The sequence below is a fragment of the Ovis aries genome, chromosome 16 (assembly GCF_016772045.2).
Source record: "Ovis aries strain OAR_USU_Benz2616 breed Rambouillet chromosome 16, ARS-UI_Ramb_v3.0, whole genome shotgun sequence".
NCBI classification, from domain to species: Eukaryota; Metazoa; Chordata; class Mammalia; order Artiodactyla; family Bovidae; genus Ovis; species Ovis aries.
The window spans coordinates 67,827,652-67,848,653 of NC_056069.1; the positions used below are offsets into that span (position 1 = coordinate 67,827,652).

The 21,002-nt window shown below is 49.3% G+C and overlaps 1 long non-coding RNA gene across 1 annotated transcript; it reads right to left on the minus strand.

The window, feature by feature from the left end:
- Positions 1-13,232: 13,232 nt before the first annotated feature.
- LOC105602647 (uncharacterized) lies at positions 13,233-20,321 on the minus strand. The gene is made up of 3 exons (XR_006056555.2): positions 19,922-20,321; positions 17,777-17,986; positions 13,233-14,857 (listed from the first exon to the last, which is right to left on the minus strand). It is a non-coding gene; the product is annotated as an uncharacterized LOC105602647 (long non-coding RNA).
- Between the last annotated feature and the right edge of the window lie 681 nt (positions 20,322-21,002).

The window sequence follows — 21,002 nt, forward strand, 5'->3', positions numbered from 1 at the left end:
TTAGCAACGAGTTCTAAATATAAATATGAATCTAGACCCGCAATATCATAGCTTTTCCTTACGCTTGCAAAGTATTGCACTTTGATTCAGCCTTGTCCCGGCAGTTGTACAGTTTGGTTAGGATTTCTCAGGCTTGGCACTGCTGGCATTTTGGGCTGGGTCATTCTCTGCAGTGGGACTGTCTTGGGTGTGGTGGGATATTGAGCAGATCTTCTTGTTGTGACAATTAAAACTGTGTTCAGAATCTGTTAGAGGCAGAATCACCCCAGACAGAGAACCAGTGATGTATGGAATTTTTTTTTTTCCCTCAGCTCTCATTACACAAAGTTGTCTGAACTTCCTTATAGCTGTCTTCCCACCTCTATCCAATTCTATCCAGAGGGTAAATTCCTCAATGCTAAATTACTGTCTCAGAGCAGAAACATCCGAGAACTTTAATATCCTTTTGCCAAATTTCTGTCAAAGTATCATTTTTTTTTTGAAGTTAAAAACACAACTCTCAGACAAACACACAGTGAACCTGTGTCAAAGATTTCTTTGTCTTATTTAGTGAGACAACCAGCAGGGTGGGGAGGCTGGTTCAGAAGGAAGGGAAGAAATGGTGCCCCAAAGCATCACAAAGACACTGGAGAGGGACGTTATTCAATCAGACACACAAGTGAGCTCTAACCTTGGCTCCTTCCCAAGGCTACCAGCATCACTCATTGCTTTGTGTGGGTGCGGATTCTTCCAAGGCTGTGAAATACTGTAATCAACAGATTCGTGCATGCTGGGTCAGTTAAGCGCGTCCTACTCTTTGCGACCCTCGGTACTGTAGCCCTCCAGGCTCCTCCTCTTGCCATGGGATTCTGCAGGCAAGAATACTGGAGTGCGTTGCCATTTCCTTCTCCAGGGGATCTTCCCCACCCGGGGATAGAACCTGTGTCTTCTGCAGCATTGCAAGTGGACTCTTCACCTCTGAGCCACAGGGGAGCCCCAATCAACAGGTAATGTAGGCAAACCAAAGGTACTTGCTCCTAATGAGTCAGGTGGGTCTTACATGGCTACTGGCCGTTTCTGATGGTTCTTCTCCTAACATTGCCCTCCTGCAGTTTTCGAAAGTGTGCTCTCATCTCAGTTGACCCAGCTCCCATAACCGTACCCAGCATGAATGGGTAGGTTCTCAATCTTTTTCTTACTATATTCAATATATATTCATATGCACAAGTGGTATTCATACACACACACATACACACAAAATATATTTTACTATATTCAACACTGTATTCAATTGTATGAATATCTCGTTACTTTTCCCCCCTTTATTTCACTGCCTTTGAAGCCAAATAGTTTCACCCACTGGCCATCCGTGATCTAATTTGTGTGTTCAGGTCCTTTGTCCATTCTCCTTTTAGAGAGGTCAACTTGTTCTCATTCGTTTGCAATCCATCAATTCTGTGTTTCTTTTAAATGTTAGAGATATGTTTCTAAATGTTCCTTTGCCTTTTGTTTCGTTTTTCTTTATTGCAGAAATGTCTGTAGGGGCTCCCCTGGTGGTTCAGTGGTAAAGAGTCCGCCTGCCAGTGAAGGAGACGCAAGTTCGATCTCTGGTCCAGGAAGATCCCATAGGCCTCAGAGCAACTAATCCTGCGTGACGCAGCTACTGAGCCTGTTCTGTAGAGCCAGGAGCTGAAGCTGCTGCAGCCCATGAGCCCTGGAGTCTGTGCTCCACTGCAATGAAAGCCCACGCCCTCCACGAGAGAGTAGCCTCTGCTCCATGCAACTAGAAAAAGCCCTGGCAGGAACCAAGGCCCCGCACAGACACAAGCAAAGAAATTTAAAAAAAATTATAAAGAGATGTGTGTATAAGTGGATTGATCAGTATTTTTATGATTTGACTCTGGGATTATGTTGAAACATCCTTTCTCAAATGCGGATAAAATACAGTTACCCTTAGTACCCACTGGCTCTGGGTCTGGATTCAGCCAACAGTGGATCAAAAATAACTGGGACAAATAGTCCAGAAAGCTCCTGAAAGCAAAACTCGAATTTGCCGCACACACACGGCAACACTTCACATAGCATTTGGTTGTATTTGCAATGATTTTCATGGAATTTACATTGCATTAAGTAACACAAGTAACCTAGAAATGATTTAAAGTATAGGGACGTATATGCCTGAGAGAGAAAGTATTAGTCACTCAGTCGTGTTTGACTCTTTGCAACCCCATGAACTGTACCCTGCCAGACTCCCCTGTCCATGGAATTCTCCAGGCAAGAGTACTGGAGTGGATTGCCTTTCTCTTTTCTAGGGGATCTTCCCAGTCCAGGGTCTCCCACATTGCAGGCACATTCTTTACCTTGTGAGCCACTGGGGCATGTGCCCAGGTTATATACAAATGCTGTGCCAATTTAAGTACAAATACTGTGCCGATTTCATATAAAAGACTTGAACATCAGTGAAGTTTATTAGCAAGAAAAAATAGTCCAAGAATAAAATTATGGTTCACCTGACTCCGTTTCATAAGGACTGTCATAAGTATCATCATAGATATTCTCATGATTATCCTCAGAAGGATTTGCGTGAGATGGGGGGTATCCTGGAACCAGTAACCAAAGGGTGTAGTGGGACAGCTGTATTTATCTGTGCTTTCTTTCAAAACATCTAGCAGTTATTATTTTATATTTAAATTTGTATTCTACTTAAAGTTCATTTTAAAATAGGATGAGAGTTGGAGATATAAGATTTCTTCCCCAATGAGTTAGCCAATTTCTTGACTCCAGTTCAGTTCAGTCACTGAGTCGTGTCCGACTCTTCGCGACCCCATGGACTGCAGCACGCCAGTCCTCCTTGTCCATCACCAACTCCTGGAGTTTACTCAAACTCATGTCCATCGAGACTGTGATGCCATCCAGCCATCTCATCCTCTGCTGTCCCCTTCTTGACTCTAGAAACTGTAACAATTCACTTTTTTAAGGTCCTATTGCTCATATGTGAAGCCCCTGTACAGGAGGGCCTGTTTCTGGACTGTCTGTTCTGGCCTCTAGATCTGCCTGCGTCTTGGCCCCAGACCATAAAACATAAATCACTGTTGATATATAATAGACTTCTTTATCTGGCAGGGTAGGTCTCATTTGAAATATCAAAACGTTTATTTGCAAATGATAGACTGTCTACTTGTATAGGATTTAGGTAAGTAAAAGAGCATTCTTTAGTTTTTTTTCTAAGGACAGTGATTTTTCATTTTCTTATCAAGCTATTTTCCTATTAGAAATATATTTTCACTTCTTAGTGAAATTTCTTCCTGTGCAATATAAGGCAATGAACCCTGTCTTAACTATTCTTACCAAAGCTCCCTTCCCTCTGCCTTATTGTCTGAGAATGTTTAGGTTCAAGGTCATGGTATGCTCACTCAGCCATGTCTGGCTCTTTGCAACCTTATGAACTGTAGCCTGGCCAGACTCCTCCACCCACGAAATTCTCCAGGCAAGGATACTGGGCTGGGTTGCTATGCCCTCCTCCAGAGGATCTTCTCCAGCCAGGGAACACGGATCTGCTGAATTGCAGGCAGGTTCTTTATTGTCTGAGCCCCCAAGCTTTAAGGTCATGGGGGGATGTCCAAAATCTGGCCAAGTCAAGGCCCCTGGGCAAAGGAAGGTGTAGACCCTCACACATCCATGATCACACACAGCATGACGGGATTGCACACAACACAGAGTCTGTGCATCTTTGTGTATTACTTCTTTGCCTTTATTAATCTCTGAACACGTTTTTTTCACACTGGGCTCCTCCCCCCTCCCCCCTCCCCCCTAATTTATCTGAGTGGCTGGAGGAAAGGGCTTTCTGGAGCAGAAGGGTTGGAAGGTGCCTGGTTAAATAAATCACGTCGAGCACATTCCTTCATAGCCAGACTTCTCAGGGCTTTTAATCTGCGAACATCCTGTGACTCTCCGAGAGCATGATGGTCAGCTGCGTTGGCACCTTCTCCAAGCGATAGCCATCAGCACGCCTGTGAACACCAGCTTTCTAATGCAGCCCAGGCAAAGCTAGTCTCCCGATACCATAATTTTTCAAGCAAAACTGTAAAAGAAAATGAAATGATATCTCCAAGAGTGAAAATGAAAACACGTGTAATTAACGATGCTCATTGACAAGAAGGTGACAGGATCCGCTCTATCTTGGAGGCAGTTTCCAGTCTTCCGAGCGAGCTCTGTGCATTCTCTGGGCGGCCCCCTGCTCTCCCCCAAGGGGGCTGGAGGACAGGAGCCGTCATCCTTCTCTGCTGAGGTCGTTGACATCCTGCAGCTGTGCGGTGGGGGCCTGCTCGGGAGTCGGCATCTGAACATCACCCAGCAGATTCCGTCAGTTTTCCTTTGCTGTGTAAAGTCACCAAAAGGTGCTGGAAAGAAAGTGAAAATGCAGTCACTCAGTCGTGTCCTACTCTGCGACCCCATGGACTGTAGCCCGCCAGGCTCCTCTGTCCATGGGATTCTCTGGGTGAGAATACCAGAGTGGGTTGCCATTTCCTATTCCAGGGGATCTTCCCGACCCAGGGATTGAACCTGGATCTCCTGCATTGCAGGCAGATTCTTTACTGTGTTAGCTCGTAATTTTTCAGTTCAGAGGGCCCTTCTCTGCTCAGGGTCCCACCTGGGGAAACTTGGCTGTTGGCTGGACTTCCTTCCTTTCCAGAGGCTCAGGGAAGATTATGATTCCAAGTCCTACAGGCTGTTGGTGGAAGTCGTTTCCTTACGGCTGTAGGACTGAGGACTCTGGGTCCCAGAAGCCATCCACACTCCCTGCCATCTGAAATCCCCTTCCATCTTCAAAGCCAGCAGCAGAGGGACCCCCTCACATGTGTCCCCCTGATGCTTCCAATCTCTTTCTTAAGGAAGAACCTTATCCCTTGTATGGGCTGACCTGATTAGGTCTGGCTCACCGTGGATAATCTCCAGATCTTGAAGTCAGTTTATTTTGGACCTGAATTCCATCAACAAGCTCCAGTCACAGCAGCACCTAGGTTACTGTTTGAGTAACTGGGAGCCTATGTGTGTCCACCACAGGGTTGGGGGGCTCTGGTGGGAACCTGGGGCTGTTTCAGAGCTACCTCCTCGATCATTGCCTTTTATTGCCAAGACTTCGGGCTTCCCAGGTGGCTCAGTGGTAAAGAATCCACCTGCCAACACAGGAGATGTCGAAGACGTGGGTTTGCTCCCTGGGTCAGGAAGATCTCTGGAGAAAGAAATGGCAACTTACTCCACTATTCTTGCCTGGGAAATCCCATGGACAGAGAAGTCCTTGGCTACAGTCCCTGGGGGTCACAAAGAGCCAGACACACCTGAGCATGCACACACCTGGATTGCACTGGCTTTAGACATTTTCGTGCTACTGAGATGTCCCGTGTGTGGCTGGGAAGATAAAAATGAATCAGGAGAGACTTGGGTGCCTGTGTGTGTGCTGAGTTGCGCCCGGTTCTTTGTGACCCCATGGATTGTATCCCACCAGGCTCCTCTGTCCAGGGGATTCTCCAAGCAAGAATACTAGAGAGGGTTGTCATGCCCTCCTCTAGGGGATCTTCCCAACCCAAGGATCGAGTCCACAGCCCCAGCATTGGCAGACAGATTCTTTACCACTGAACCACATGGGAAGCCTTTGCTCTTGGCTAGGGGTAGTAGAATGGACAGGAAACCCAGAGAGCCGCCCAAGAGGCTGTTGCTGACATCTTGGCAGGGTTCTGCCCGTTTCTGGCAAGGTCGCATTCCCCACAGCTGTTTGGCCCTGTTGTTCTGGGGATGGAAAGAATCTGTGTGGGGGCCCCGAGGTTGCCTTTTCTCTGAATGCTTTAATCACAGTCTATTTTAAGTTTCACTGTTATTTGTGGTTGACGAACATGCTCAATACATTGGGGCTGATGTAATAATTAACAGCCATGGACTGATGTCCTTTACAGGGTGCTGACGCAATTCATGTTTTGCTTGCCCTCAGTGATGGTTGGAAAGAAAGCACCCACCCCAACCCCCCAACCAGAGACTTGCTAACCTGAGAAGCATCCCATGCTCCACCCTGCTTTTCTCCCCAGGCTAAACATGATCTCCTTTATTGAGTTCTGGACCTCAAGTTTGTGAAAGTCACTTGGTAAAGTTTTCACAAAATCTAGCAAGTGAAAGCTTTTAGTCAACCAGGCTCCATGGGGTTGGTGACCGGCTGGTAGGAGCTCCCCACTTTCAGCCAGTGTTGGGGGGAGAGTGCTGACCCCAGAGGATGCCACATCACTGTCCCCCCTCCCTTCACCTTCACACCAAGCTCCTCTCTGCAGGATCCGTCAGCTTCCTCATCAGCTGGTGGAAGCCGCCGTTTCCCACTTCTGCACGAGACAAGCTGGGCTTCTGTGGGGAAGACGAGAGGAGCCCGGCTTCACGGTGTCCTCTGCTCCAGGGCTCCCCGTCCTGGCTAGCCCCTCCCCTCTGATGTCAGTGGTGCGATGAGACTGCAGACGGGTCGGGCTCTTCCGCTCAAGCAGGACTCACTAATGTCTTGGAGCTGCCTGGTTTTAATTTTCCACCACCTCCCAACTGTCTGTTCAGGAGTGTTGAAAGCCAAGCTCATTCATTGTTTCCGCCATTTACTGGTGACCGAAGCGGTTTCACGATCATCTTATGAGGAGGAGAAAGGAACACAGACAGGGAAGAACTGCAGGGTGATGAGAAAGAGGGATTCTAAGCCTGGAAGAGAAATGCAAGATAATAAAAGTAGAATTGAAAACATCAGCCTATACAATCACCCTAGTGCTGGGCTTGCTTAATGGGGGAATCTAAATTTATCTCGTTGCTGAGAGTCCACTGTGAGAAATACAGTTTAGGGAAAACTGGAGGGGCATTCCAGGATTTCTCAACAACTTTATCTAGCAGTTTGAAACGTGGGAAGCAGAGTGTGGGGGTGGTTTAAGGGGCTTCAGCCGTCCCCTTGCTGCTAAAGAAACGTTCCAGCTGTGGGACAGGCTGTTGGGGTCTGTGCTGAGTGGCCTGTAGGACTTGCCCAGTCTTTGCTGACCGAGAAAGCAGAAGCGTTCCTGGACCACCTCTGATGCGGCGTCTTGTCCCGTCCACAGACTTCTTATTCCAGAGGAGAGGATACTGGCTCAGGAGTCAGTCACTGCAGGCTCTTCCCTGCTTGTTTTACCCTTCACTGCCCACGTGGGTATCCCGGGGGCATCTCATCCAGGCCACCTGAGCACAGCTGGAACCTTGCCCTTCCCGGCCGACAGCTCCCCTCGCTGCAGACCTGACCCCAGGAGGTGTTCATGGGTCACGTGTGTCCTCAGCTCCAATGACAGGACGGCCTCTCGGCTCCCCCTTTTTTATCTCTTCTTCTGACCAGGCTGCTTCTCTTCCCCGCCCCCCAGCCCCCGCATCTCTGCTGTCCTTCTTGCCCCCTGAGACCTGGTGCCCTCAGAGGTGCCCAAGGAGAAGCTTGAAACCTCAATAATGTCATGTTCCGCCCCTGCTCACAGCCTGGAAACGGCCCCCTATGCTGCTTGAAAGGAAATATTCTGGTGGCGGGAGGGCCTGCGTGCTTGGACGCCTGCTGAGACCACAGGCTCCCTTTCTGTTTGCAGGTTGGGCTGGGTCCCACCCCACCTGTGGACGTTTCCAGGCCCGGCCTCCACCTGCAGCTCCTTCCTGCAGGTCACCCCGAGGGCACAGGTGTCTGTTCAAGTGTTTCCTCTCCAGGGAGGCTCCTTCCCACCACTGCCTGTGTGTGTGGGGGAGCCTGCAGGGGCCCCCAGGGAGGGTGGCATCTAGTCTGGTATACGTAGTCCTGCAGAGGTTCGGTGAGAAAATGGTAAGTACCTTCCCTGATGTGTGTATCTGTGCTCGCTCAGCCATGTCCGATTCTTTGAGGCCCCATGGACTGTAGCCCAGCAGGCTCCTCTGCCCATGGGATTTCCCGGGCAAGAACACTGGAGTGGGCAGCCACACCCTCCTCCTGGGGGTCCCCCCGACCCAGGGACCAAAGCCATGTGTTCTGCACTGTCAGGCAGAGTCTTTACTGCTAGCACCACCTGGGAAGCCTTTTCACTTCCCTGATATAGTCAGGAAGTTTAGCCACTCAAGCCTGAACTCAGGTAGGTTTCCATTCCCTAGTACCCATGCACGCAAGAGATCCGGAGCTGTGCTATCTGGTGTGGTAGCCGCCGGGCACGTTTGGCTACTGAAACATAAACTTAAATCAGTTAACATAAAATACAATTTCCACTCATCTTCTTGGGCTTCTCTGGTGGCTCAGATGGTAAAGAACCTGCCTGCTATGCAGGAGGAGACCTGGGTTCGATTCCTCGGTTGGGAAGATTCCCTGGAGAAGGAAAAGGCAACCCATTCCAGTATTCTTGTCTGGAGAATCCCATGGACAGGGGAGCCTGGCGGGCTACAGTCCATGGGGTCACAAAGCTCAGTCGGACAGGACTGAGCGACTAACACGCATAACACACACATACACACACACACACACACACACACACACACACACACACAGAGTTAAATATTCAGTTCCTCCACCACACTCTGCACCTTTCAGACACTCTGTCATCACATGTGGCTAGTGGTTGCCTATTGTGGACTAAACGGTTTCCTTCCTCCTTGCACGCTGCCCCCCCCCCACCAGTTCACATGTTGAAGTCCTAACCCACTGGGGTGGTATTTTGAGGTGATTATGTAGAGATGAGGTCATGAGGGTGGGGCCCCTGTGATGGGATTAGTGTCCTTGCAAGAGGAGGAAGAGAATTCCTCTTCAAGAAGTTCAGAGTCTACCAGGGCAGGACAGATGGGTGGATGCCATCTAATTAGCCCTGAGAGATGCTGGCACAGGTGCTGAGGACTTCAGCTGTGCCCAAATCCCGAGGACGCAGAGGTCACAGAGATCCTGCCCTTGCTGACTCTGAGCCGAGTTTTCAAGAATGAGCAGGAGTTGTCAGGTAAGACTAAGCGTGGAAACGAGGGGCTAACATTACCGAGTGTCCTGGAAGCAAATGTAAACATCGAAGGCCTCAGGAGGGCGTGCAAAGCCCTGAATTCTGTGTTTGTTGCCTCTCGTCCTCTCCTCACTTCCTTAAAGGGAAAGAGCAGGATGCTTTTGTTCTTTGGCGAGATCGACGTATTCAGATGGTTCCTGACTTACGATAGATGGTTTGACCTATGATTTTTTGACTGTATGATGGCACAAAATGTTTCTATATTCAGTAGGAACCACACTTCGAACTTGGATCTCTTCCCTGGTAGGTGATACATGTCGCAGTACTCTCTTGTGAGGCTGGTCAGAGTCTTCGAGTCTTAGCTGCCAGTCAGCCTAGAAATCATGGCGGTCAACTTGATACATTGACAACCATCCTGTGCCCAGATAGCTTCCAGCACAGTGCTAATAATTACCTGAGACGGTCCACACTTCATTATAAAATAGCCTTTGCGTTAGATGATTTTTCACAACCATCTTTTAACGTACATGATCTGCTTACGTTTAAGGTAGGCTAGGCTAAGCTATGTTTGGTAGAGAGGAGAAGGGGGCGACAGAGGATGAGATGATTGGATGGCATCACGATTGTATGGACACGAGTCTGAGCAAGCTCTGGGAGATAGTGAAGGACAGGGAAGCCTGGTGCGCTGTAGTCCATAGAGTGGGAAAAAGTCGGACAAGACGGAAACAGCCTAGCGCACGTGTGAGTGGGGTGGCAAGCGGGTGGGAGCCATCCGAATGTAGGTGCTCCTTGGAAACTGCAGAAGAAGGAGGAAGGGGCCTGACAGGTCAGAGACGCCGAAGCCGCTCACCCAGAGAACGGGCTCTGTACCCAGCTCCCGGAGGTGTCCGTGCTGCCCACAGGGAAACCAAGGCAGTGGAGCGGGCTTGTGCAGAGCAGAGGGCTTCTCCTTGCCCAGTCTGTGCGCAGCTTTCCCAGCCCTGTGGAAGTGGCTCTGCCGCCACTCCTTGTTGGGCTGGAGACGATACGACAGCTGGGCTTCATGGGGAGGAAATGTTGGCAGTGACACCAACTTTAAATTGATATTAATGTCAGGGTTGCTTTTTATAGTTTCCCTGAAGGATTTAGCAACAATAGACATGAAGGCAAGCTTCGCGGTACCTGAACTCGAATCAAGCTTGCATTTTTCGAACACATATTTAATTTGGTTTTGGCACAGAGTACCTGTTTTCTTGGGTTTTACATCATTATGAGGTTGCATGGATACACTCTAACAAAACATCATCTATAATCAAAGGAGGCTCACAGAAGAACAAAATGCATGCCAATTCCGACTAATCTTCGCCTTTATGGGAATAGCTATTTGCTATCAATGATTAGCCAAGCATCTGTGTCAACACTTCCTGAGCTGGAGATAGAGACATTGTTAATCACCACATTTACAGTGATATTTCTAGCTCCATAGAGGGGGAAATGCTCATCACAAACAAATGTCTCAACTAACCTCTTCGGAGTAAAATCTACTCTCCTAATTACTTATGGTAATTAAAAGACAGACATTTTGCATGGGATGCATATACGTGTGTGTGTGTGTTAAGCAAATAGATTTTGTTTTGTTTCACACTAAGCCTTCTAAGAAAATGACCTCTAGTCACTCTTACGGGGTCGTTTTAGGGGTAAAATATTTTCTTTTCCCCACTGCACAGAGGCAAATGGTCTCAACTACACCTCTAACTCAGGCTTCATTCAGCATTTTCGGCTTTGAAAAGAGTGCTCTTTGAGGATGGTTTATGGGATTAATGATGACAAAAATTCCAATAATTGAATTCATTGTACAATAGTCGACATCTGCACTTCATCTCTCCACAGATACGCAGCAGCCCTCAGTGTTTGCTGTGAGGAGTGTGTTTCTCCTGGTGATCACAAACACACAGCTGCCAGACAAAGCTTCCCACCGAAGCTTATGCTTGGGACTGTGAGGGTGGGGGGCACTGTGTGAACCATAGCTGGGGCAGACTGTTGCTCAGTCGCTAAAGTTGTGTCCAACTCTGCGACCCCACAGAGTGCAGCATGCCAGGCTTCCCTGTCCTGCACTATTTCCTGGAGTTTGCTCAGACTTATGTCCCTTGAGCTGGTGATGCCATCCAGCCATCTCATCCTCCTGCCCTCAGTCTTTCCCACCATCAGGGTCTTTTCCAATGAGTTAGTTCTTCATATCAGGTGGCCAAAGTATTGGAGCTTCAGCTTCAGCTTCAGTCCTTCCAATGGATATTCAGGGTTGATTTCCTTTAGGATTGGCTGGTTTGATCTCCTTGCAGTCCGAGGAACTCTCAAGAGTCTGGGAGCTCTGCCTTTTGTGCATGGCTTCACCTCTTGCTGAGGCTGTACTCTGCCGGTGATCTATGAGTCCATGTGTGACATCCTGTCCGTGTGTGTGATCTGTTCTGTCCACTGTGACATCCGTTACTGTCATCCTTTCGCAGAGTTGGCACTGCAGGAAGGTGTGGCTAGTGATCTGAGCATGTGGGCAGCTGCACTACTTTCTCAGATTTAGAAGCAGTCACATCCAGTGATGGAAAGGCAGGATGTGCTGCCTGGCTTCGTGGGCGAGCCTGATGTCTCTCCTCTCTGTTTTCCTGCGCCAGAGAATTCCATGCCAAGGGCGGCGATTTCTAAGCCATCTGCATCAACTGAAAGTGCCCGTTGATGTGGACTTAGCAGCTGTCTGTTTTGTCAGCTGCACCCTCTGCAGGCCTGGGAGGCCTCCCCAACCCTCCCAGGAGGTCAACGCGAAAACTTTGAGTCATCGGATCAACTCTCTTTAAACCTAGAGACAAATTCCTGGAGTTTAATAAAATGAAGTTTTAAATAAAATGAGTTTTTCTTCTTAAATGTCTGTCCGTATTGAATTTGGCTTCCTCTTAAGACCCTGAACTGTGGGTGGGAGAGAAAGGGATGGAGAGAGAGGAGCTCTTGCCATTCCAGCCCGCGAGTCCAGTGGGTCTTTTGAATTAACAGTGCCAGTGGGACAGAATCCAGTTTCAGATTTGACCTCACTCTGGACAAGCAGTCTTGCTTCTTCAAGTCTGCCTTTTTGTTTGGTAAAAGTTCACCTATGAGGCACTTTGTGTGTGTGTGTGTGTGTGTGTGTGTGTGTGTGTCTGATTCTTTTCGACCCCATGGGGCGTAGCCTGCCAGGCTCTTCTGTCCATGGGATTGTCCAGGCAAGAATGCTGGAATAGGTTGCCATTTCTTTCTCCAGGGGATCTTTCCAACCCAGGGATTGAACCTGGGGCTCCTGCATTGCAGGCGGATTCTTTACCACTGAGCCACCTGCAAACCCCACAAGGTACATTATCATGAAGTAAAACCAGCGGAAGCCACTCAAATACGTCTCGGCAGAGTCTGCCGAAGGCACGCAAGTCTCTTCCCAAACCGGTTCTTCCTGCTTGGGAGAATTCACTTAGGCTGAAATCATCTTATTTCCAACTGGGGTTGCCATCAGCTCCTGCCATCTCAAGGTCAGAGAGCTCTTAGCCCAACTCTCTGGGTTTTCCCCCTTTGGGTTCATTAAAAACGATTAGGTTTTTCTGATTTGTCGCATTTAACCAGGAAAACCATTCCCTTTACTGAAAACTGACAGCAGAGGTGACTGGTTTCTATTTTCTATCAAACTTGGTGAATCTGGAAGCCAGGAGACACGGCTGAGTGACCCCCGGCCTCTTGCCCGGACGACTCTCCTCCGCAGCACGAGCGCCGGAAGTGCCTGCCTCCCTGCCTCTGAACGCAAGTGCGGAACGCAGGTGCGGAACGCAGGTGCGGAACGCAGGTGCGGAACGCAGGTGCGGAACGCAGGTGCGGAACGCAGGTGCGGAACGCAGGCGCGAAGCAGGAGCTCGGCCCGCATCTCGCGGAAGCAGGCGTGTGAGTCGGCGCCGAAATGGCAGGGAGACAGGAGCGTGACGGGACAGGGCGCTCGGGTGCTCAGACAGGTTTCCCTGAGACGGGCGCACTTGCTGTTGCTCTCAATGATGTCATCACCCGTCACATCGCCCCCGCTGGCGGGACTCCTGCCCCCAGTTGTATTTGTGACTTCACTGGACGCTCACTGGGCAGCAGCCCTTCCCCGTCACTCTGTAGGAAGGACGGGGCCCTGCGTCAAAGCGCCCCCCTCATCGACTCATACCACCCACTCCCGCTCTACTTGGGTTCTCACAAGATGAACCGCGGACGCCTACATCTAGCATTCTTTTAGAATACAGACGTGTTATTGCTTTGAAATTCTTTCTTTGGAAAATGCTATTTATTGCTAACAAACTGGTGGGCATAAGAAAACACAGTATTTTTTTAGATTAATTAATTTATTTAATTGGAGGCTAATTACTTTACAATATTTTGGTTGGTGGTTTTTGCTGTGCATTGACATGAATCAACCATGGGTGTCCATGTGGCCCCATCCTGAACCCCCTCCCACCTCCCCCCCGATCCCATCCCTCTGGGTTATCCCAGTGCACCAGCCCTGAGCACCCTGTATCATGCATCAAACCTGGACTGGCGATCTGTTTCACAAATGATAATATACATGTTTCAGTGCTGTTCTCTCAAATCATCCCACCCTCGCCTTCTCCCACAGAGTCCAAAAGTCTGTTATTTACATCTGTGTCTCTTTTGCTGTCTTGCGTACAGGGTCATCATTACCATCTTTCTAAATTCCATGTATATGCGTTAGTATACTGTATTGGTGTTTTTCTTTCTGACTTACTTCACTCTGTATAATGGGCTCCAGTTTCATCCACCTCATTAGAACTGATTCAAATGCATTCCTTTTAATGGCTGAGTAATACTCCATTGTGTATATGTAACGCAGCTTTCTTATCCATTCATCTGCCAATGGACATCTAGGTTGCTTCCGTGTCCTGGCTATTGTAAACAGTGCTGCGATGAACATTGGAGTACACGTGTCTCTTTCAGTTCTGGTTTCCACAGTATTGTTTCTTGCCGAACATGTGGGTTCATTTCAACTTGTGGCAGGAATGTACATTACTCCCTTTGAATGAACTGAGATGGCCCTGCCGTTTTTAAAGGTGAGGAAACTTTCATTCGGACTCAGTTAGCTATGATAGAAACATAAAATGAGAGTTTATTCACTTGAGTGCCCAATAAGAATTCAGTTACTTTGGGAGATTGTATTTAAAGCCTTGGGACTTTGGAGAAGCCTGGGGTGAGCTGGTTGAGGGCAGGTGCCTGTCTGGGAGGGGCGTGTTGAGCTGACGGCTGAGAAATGAAGGATTGAAGAGGCAGAGGGGGTGGGGTGGGTGTCTGAGGGGGGCGAAGAGCATCCATCGTGTCTGTATCCACTGTGCCTCGACCCTGATGTCTGTCAGCATCCGCTCAGGAGTCAGCCTGAGGGGCCCTGGCCGGTCCTCCAGTCCCACATGCTGCCCTGCTGTGGTCCCCCAGGGTCTCCAGGGTCCCAGGGAGATTTAGCTGCTTCTGTCCTGGGCATCCTCAGGCTGCCCAGGTGGCAACGGGGTAAAGCACCTGCCTTCCGATGCAGGAGATGCGAGAGAATGCGGGTTCCGTGCCTCGGTCAGGAAGATCCCCTGGAGAAGGAAATGACAGCCCACTCCAGTTTTCTTGCCTGGAGAATCCGATGGATGGAGGAGCCTGGTGGGCTACAGTCCATGGAGTCACAGAGTCAGACCCGACTGACGACGGAGCACACAGCAAACAGCAAACAGCTCCTGGGCGTCCTCACCCTGGCGACGCCCGTGGGCCCAGACCCGGCCCGCTCTCTCTCGCATACTGTGTGCAGCACGCGGCCCGTTCTCTGTGCTCACCACTCCGCATCTCTGCTTCTCCTCTGGGCTGAGCTGTGAAGCCCCAGTCTCTGGGTGCCCTTGCATCTGCTACAGAGAGTAACACATAGTAGGTGCTTGGCAGACCTCAGCTAAGGGGATGGAAGGAATCCCCACAGGATGCCACCTCGTTGAGTCTCAGGCTCTCACGTGGTGGAGAGATGTGAGTGCAAGTATCCCAGAGAAAACCTTGTCGAGATGAGGAACTCAGCGTTTCATTAACCCCTTCTTGAAAATAACCGAGTATTTTAAAACTCACTGATTTTCCCAACCATTTCCTTTTATTAGGCTCTTCTTATGAGACGGCAACATGACTCACTTCTGGACAGAAGCGATCCATCCCTTCCTCTGCTGACTTTTGTCCCCCACCCCCATCAAGGGCCCTGGCTTCTTTTCATCTCGTGTCTTCTTTCCTCCCCAAGTACAGGACCGCTTGCATCTGCTCACTAGGCCTCTCCCTGTGATTTTCCTCTTTCTCTTCCACCCAGTCCTCTTCTTCTCCTCTCCCACACCCACAAACACTCACATCCCTCTCCCCTGCACTTAGGCCGGCTCCACACTCTCAGGCTAACACTCCCCCGTTGCAGCTGGAGAGAGCCGGCTCATAGTTTGGGAGAGTAGGTCACTGTGGCTTGTCTATACAGCTGGGCTTCTGGCAGGGGCCCGGAACCACTAATCCCACCCCTTATGGTGGAGCCCACAGTTTAGGCTCATATCCATTTTCCAGGCATGCTCACCATCCTAGAAATATGACGCATTCACAATCAAGCCCAAACACAAGTCACCTAGCTCTGTAACCCAGCACCCACTTCCAAATGTCTTCCTGCAGGTTCTGTAACCCTGGGCAGGGGCGGGGGGCGGGGGGCCTGGACTCATTGAAAAGACCCTTATAGGTGGCGGGAGTGGCTGCCTTGTAACCATGGTAACCAGTGATGATGAGGTCTGGGGACTCAAGCTTGGCTGAGTGCATGGGGCCGTTCTTGGGATGATGGGTAGCGCCTGCCACTTTGGGGCAGAGGAGCCTGGCATGCTGGCCTCTTTCTGGCCACACTTTGTGATGGCACTAGACACACCTAATATGGAATCTGATGGGTGAAACAGGGCCTGGAGATTGGGTCCAAACCCAAAGAATGTCCAAGGCGTGCCAGAAGGGAGTTGGGGATTAGGTAATAGGGAGGGGAAGGGGCTAGTCCAGGACTGGACTCTCTGTCCATCTGCGGTCACCAACAGTCATGGTTGGCTGAGGTCGATGTGGAGGCAAGGCCAGAGCTGTCAAAATAACATCTCTGCTTGAACACAGACCACGTAGGCGTGGGGTGTCCGAGCAGAAACTGACTTTCAAGCTAGTGTAGGATTCACAGGGTCAACCAGTTGCCCAAGGTCACAGAGAACGGGACCCATCTCCAAGCTCCCTTCCTTTCAAGCAGCCTTTTTCCTACTTTAAAAAAATATTTATTTATTTGGCCCCTGGTTTTACTTGTGGCACTCTGGTTCTTTTTTTTTTTTTTTTAATTTCGGCATGCAGGGTATTTAGCTGTGGCACGTGGAATCTAGTTCCCCAACCAGGGACTGAACCCAGGCCCCCTGCACTGGGAGGGCAGAGTCTCAGCCACTGGACAACCAGGGAAGTCCCCCTGTTTTTTTTTTTTTTTTTTATTGCCACAGTGCAGACAGGTGAGCCTGATGCAAGGGCCACGCTGGCTGCGCCTCTGCGAGTTTCGCAGCTGCCCCCCATCAGTCTCGGCTGGGGCTGTGACACAGTTTTGTGGTTGTTGGAAACTTTACATTCCAGGGTCCCTTAGAAGAAAAGAACAACTCATTTGCAGCACCTGAGCACAGCGAACAGGCAATTAGCCAAACACTCTTGTGTCTGAGCAGATGTGTGCAGGAGGATCTGCTTAATGCTCCCGGGACCCTCTCCTTTGCCTCTCCAGTCTATCAGCTCAGAAGCTGCCCTGTTCTTTCCCAAGTGCATCTGGATGGCCCTCTAGGTTAGCCCAGGGGTGGAAACCTGGTCATCTAGGAAATGCTGAGTCTTTCCTGAGGGTTTCTGAGCAGGAATTCCCCAGGCTGGAGGCTGAACCACAGGAGCCAAGGGCACTCCGGGTGCCAGGCTTCCTGCCCTTTGGAGGAACAGGCTGGGCTCACAGTGGCCTAGTGAGAGAAGCAAGGATGAGGTCCTGAAACTGAGGAAGCGGGGCAGCATTTATATCTGGGGATCAACGCCCTCTGGGGTTCAGAACCACCACTCCACTTTCAGAGGTTGACTGTTTGACTGTTGCTTGGATTCCACTGATCAATTAATTGATGTTTTGCTTACGCTCATTCAAGTCAAGCTTTCTGTTTCTTGCCACCAAAGGAGTTCTATTTAACTAAGAGATTTCAATTCTACACTCTAAGCACTCACTAAAGAGAACTCTTTTCACAGCATGGAAATAAACCCAATAGAAGTCAACTTCCTTGTTTTAGGTAGAAAAGTGGCAGATCCCAGGCTTGGGTCAGAGAAAGTAGAAGATGAACTTGGGACATATTACTATGTCAGAAAACAAGAAAAATGGTGAAAAAAAAATGAGGTGGGTCCTTGATACAAGGACACAGAGCAGATGCCGCAGGAAGGAGGTCTCAGAAGAAGCGTCTGGATCAGTTTTCACTCTAACATCATTGAGGATGGTGATGAGTTTTTGCAAAAATCCCTGTGTCCATGTCAACAATAATTGTTGTTTGGTTTCTAAGCCTTGTCTGCCTCTTTGAAACCCCATGGACTGTAGCATGCCAGGCTCCTCTGTCCATGGAGTTCTCCAGGCAAGGACACTACAGGGCTATGTCCTTCTCCAGGGGCATCTTATCCACCCAGGAATCCAACCTACGTCTCCTTCTTGGCAGGTAGATTCTTTACCACTGAGCCACCAGGCCATCACCCGAGAATAAACCGATACACCAAATAAGAAGCGGGGAAGGATGAGCTCTCACCTGCTGTGGCATGACCGTGCAGCTGATGAAGTAGAGGGAGGGCTGGACTGAAAGGTCTTCACTCGGTGGCCATCCCTGTACAGAGCGGCTCAGGCAAGGTCATCAGTGATGCTCAGGGCGTCGTCAGTGATGCTCAGATCTCAGGGGCGGGGATGGATTTGGATGAGGAGCAGGATGCTGGCATGTCTTAATGTGCCTTCTCACAGTTACCTTGTTCAAAATCAGGGAAAAGCTAGTAACTACGGAGTGAGAAATGGGACCACACAATCACTTGCTGAACAAACGGCCTCGGCATCGAGGGCAGACCACACCCTGCGCTGGGGGTGTGACGCATGATATTCAGCATCCCCCTCAAGGAGCTCGGCCCAGCTCTATGTGAGCAATCATTGGCAAACAGTCCCTTCAAGCAAGACGGGTAGGATTCTGAACTGTCTTAGGTGAAAGGGGATCGGAAGACGGGATAACCGGATGCAGGAAATGGTCCTAGAACTGACTCCTTTACTGGAGGGGGGAAATGCACAAGGGACATCACAGTAAGGCCCCTGCATAAGAGCTTCAAGTTGCAAACTTTCAAAGATGCGAGAGCGCCCTGTGTGCCAGCTGCTGTACTGCTCTACTGTACTTTTCAAGGCCCTGTATGTAGATTAAAATGTTTGCCTCATTTTTTGTGTTTGTTTTTTATGTATTATTTATGTGAAAAAAATTATAAACCTATTACAGTACAATACTATATGGCCTTGTGTTATTTTGTACCTAGGCTAAATTTATTGGACTTATAAACAAACGTGCTATCAGAATGGAACTCATTAGTATGCTGGGGACTTGCTGTATAGGATTAATTGTCAAAATTAAAATACAGATAATGGGCTAGATGAAGCAATTGCATCCATGTTAAATTTACTGCAGTTGATAATTGTACCACAGTTACACAAAAGCACACCCATTCTTAGGGGTAAGAAGCTAGTCTCAGATGGTTCAGAGAATATGATATTAATATGTACACACATATTTCAGAGAAGGCGATGACACCCCACTCTTGCCTGGAAAATCCCATGGACGGAGAAGCCTGGTAGGCTGCAGTCCATGGGGTCGCGAAGAGTCGGACACAACGAAGTGACTTCACTTTCACTTTTCATTTTCATCCACTGGAGAAGGAAATGGCAACCCACTCCAGTGTTCTTGCCTGGAGAATCCCAGGGACAGGGGATCCTGGTGGGCTGCCGTCTATGGGGTCGCACAGAGTTGGACACGACTGAAGCGACTTAGCAGCAGCAGCAGCAGCAGCAGCAACACACATATTTAGACAGAGAGAGAACAAATGCGAAAGCAGATGGGGAAAAATGGAAATAAAATCTGATTCTGAGGAAAGGGCACACAAGTCTGGTTCAATTTTTAAAATGTTTTCTCTAATTTAAAAATGATTTCCCAATAAAAACAGCAAAAGTGGTGCAATCTATCCCCCAGGAAGAAAACCCAGATCTGCAGGGGCAGTGAGTCACCCAGACACCCCGGGCCTTCCTCAGTCTCGGGATTTGCTGTTTGAGTTCAGCAAGGTGGCGACAGGCTGGGCCTGAGGGCATCGCTTTTCTGCCTCCTGCTCGGCGATTTTATCTTTGCCAGGGTGTTTCTTTCGATTAACCTCCAGGTAGCAGAGGGTGAAAACAGCCCAGCCTTGTGCCAAGAATAAGGCTTGGCTCTCCTGCAGCCTCAGAAAAACTGTAAATAAACCAAAACACAGGGGACATTATTCGATCTGGAAAAGGGTTACTTAAGTATTCCAGGATGTTGGAAACAAAAGATACTTTAAATACCACAAGGCCTTTAAGAGTGACTTAGAGGATGTAATTCTGCCCAATACGAGCTGAAATCATTTGGAAGGAAACCGCAGCTAAGAACTTAAGCCCTGAATGTAAGAGGGAGGGCCAGTGTCCTGGACCCCAAGATTTCAGGGATCTTCAGTTTTAAGTGGATGAAAATGGGATCAGCGAACATCTGAGAAGCCCTGAGCTCCTCCCTGTTACCGAGTCCAAGCTTGCTCTGCTCGCCACAGGCAAGACCAGTGAGTCTGAGAGACGAATGAGGTGTTGAGCCAAGGAATTCAACTTCCTTCTGAAAGCTGGCTGACCAAGAAGATGGCAGACTAACCTCTCAAAGTGACCGTCTGGGATCCAGATGCCAGGCTGTCTTATGGATCAGAGGTCCGGGAGGCGAGGAGACACAGTGAAAAGGCCATTCAGTCCTGCAGGTACCTCCTAGAATGGCGAGCCTCAGGCAGGGGAGTGCATTAATTTCTTCCTTCCTGCCATCCAGAGGAGGACAGGCTTCTGAACAAGGACACAACAGTCAGGCAGAGGGCAGGGTGATCTGAGGCAAACCATTCTGTGTGATTATTAAAAAAAAAAAAAAAAAAAAAAAAAGCAGCCAAAGGCACAGATCTAGCAGGGAAGAGTCAGAACTGGCTCTTCCCTGTCACATCATGCTGCATCAGCCACTCCTGTGTGCATGCCTCGGTTGCCCCTGGCAGCACGGGAGCTGCGGGAGCTGCGTCATTGCCCTGTGGCCAGGCTAAAGGCACAACAACAGCCATTCCCACGGGGGGGCCCTCGGCCAGCAGCATCGGCGTCAGCTGGGAATACGAGAAACGCCAACGTCAGCCCCCACGCAAACCTGCCAAGTCCGAGCTCTGGGTGTGTTAAGAAGCCCTTGGGTGGTTCTGCATTCACTGCAGAGTGACAGCCGCTGGGCTCCGGCTCCCTTCCAAGCTTTCATTTCCAGCGGAATGTCAGTTGCTCAAGCAGCCAGGTTTTAATTCACTTCTATCTCTCCCTGTAAACTTGGGGAGAGGAAGTCACATTCCTGTGCCTTTTGGTAAATTTAGGGACCTTCTCATTTTCTGTTTTCTTTTTCTTGTTGTTTGTTTATTCAAAGTTACATCAAACCAGACTTATCTAATTCGAAGGGGTTTGCTCAACCTTGGAACTTGGATGCGGACGTCAGAAAAGTCTTCGCAAGGCCTGAGGAGCAAAGACCAAAGTCGAGGTCAGAAATTAGAAGCTGTGAGAGAAGAAGCCAGTGTTTACCAGTGGGGGGCAGGGGAAGGAGTAATGGTGGGGGGTTAAGAAGCACAAACCACTACGTGTAGAGGGAGGGGACGTGTGTGTGCCTGTGCGACTCATGCTGATGTTTGGGAGAGACTAACACAACACTGTAAGGCAAGCATCTTGCA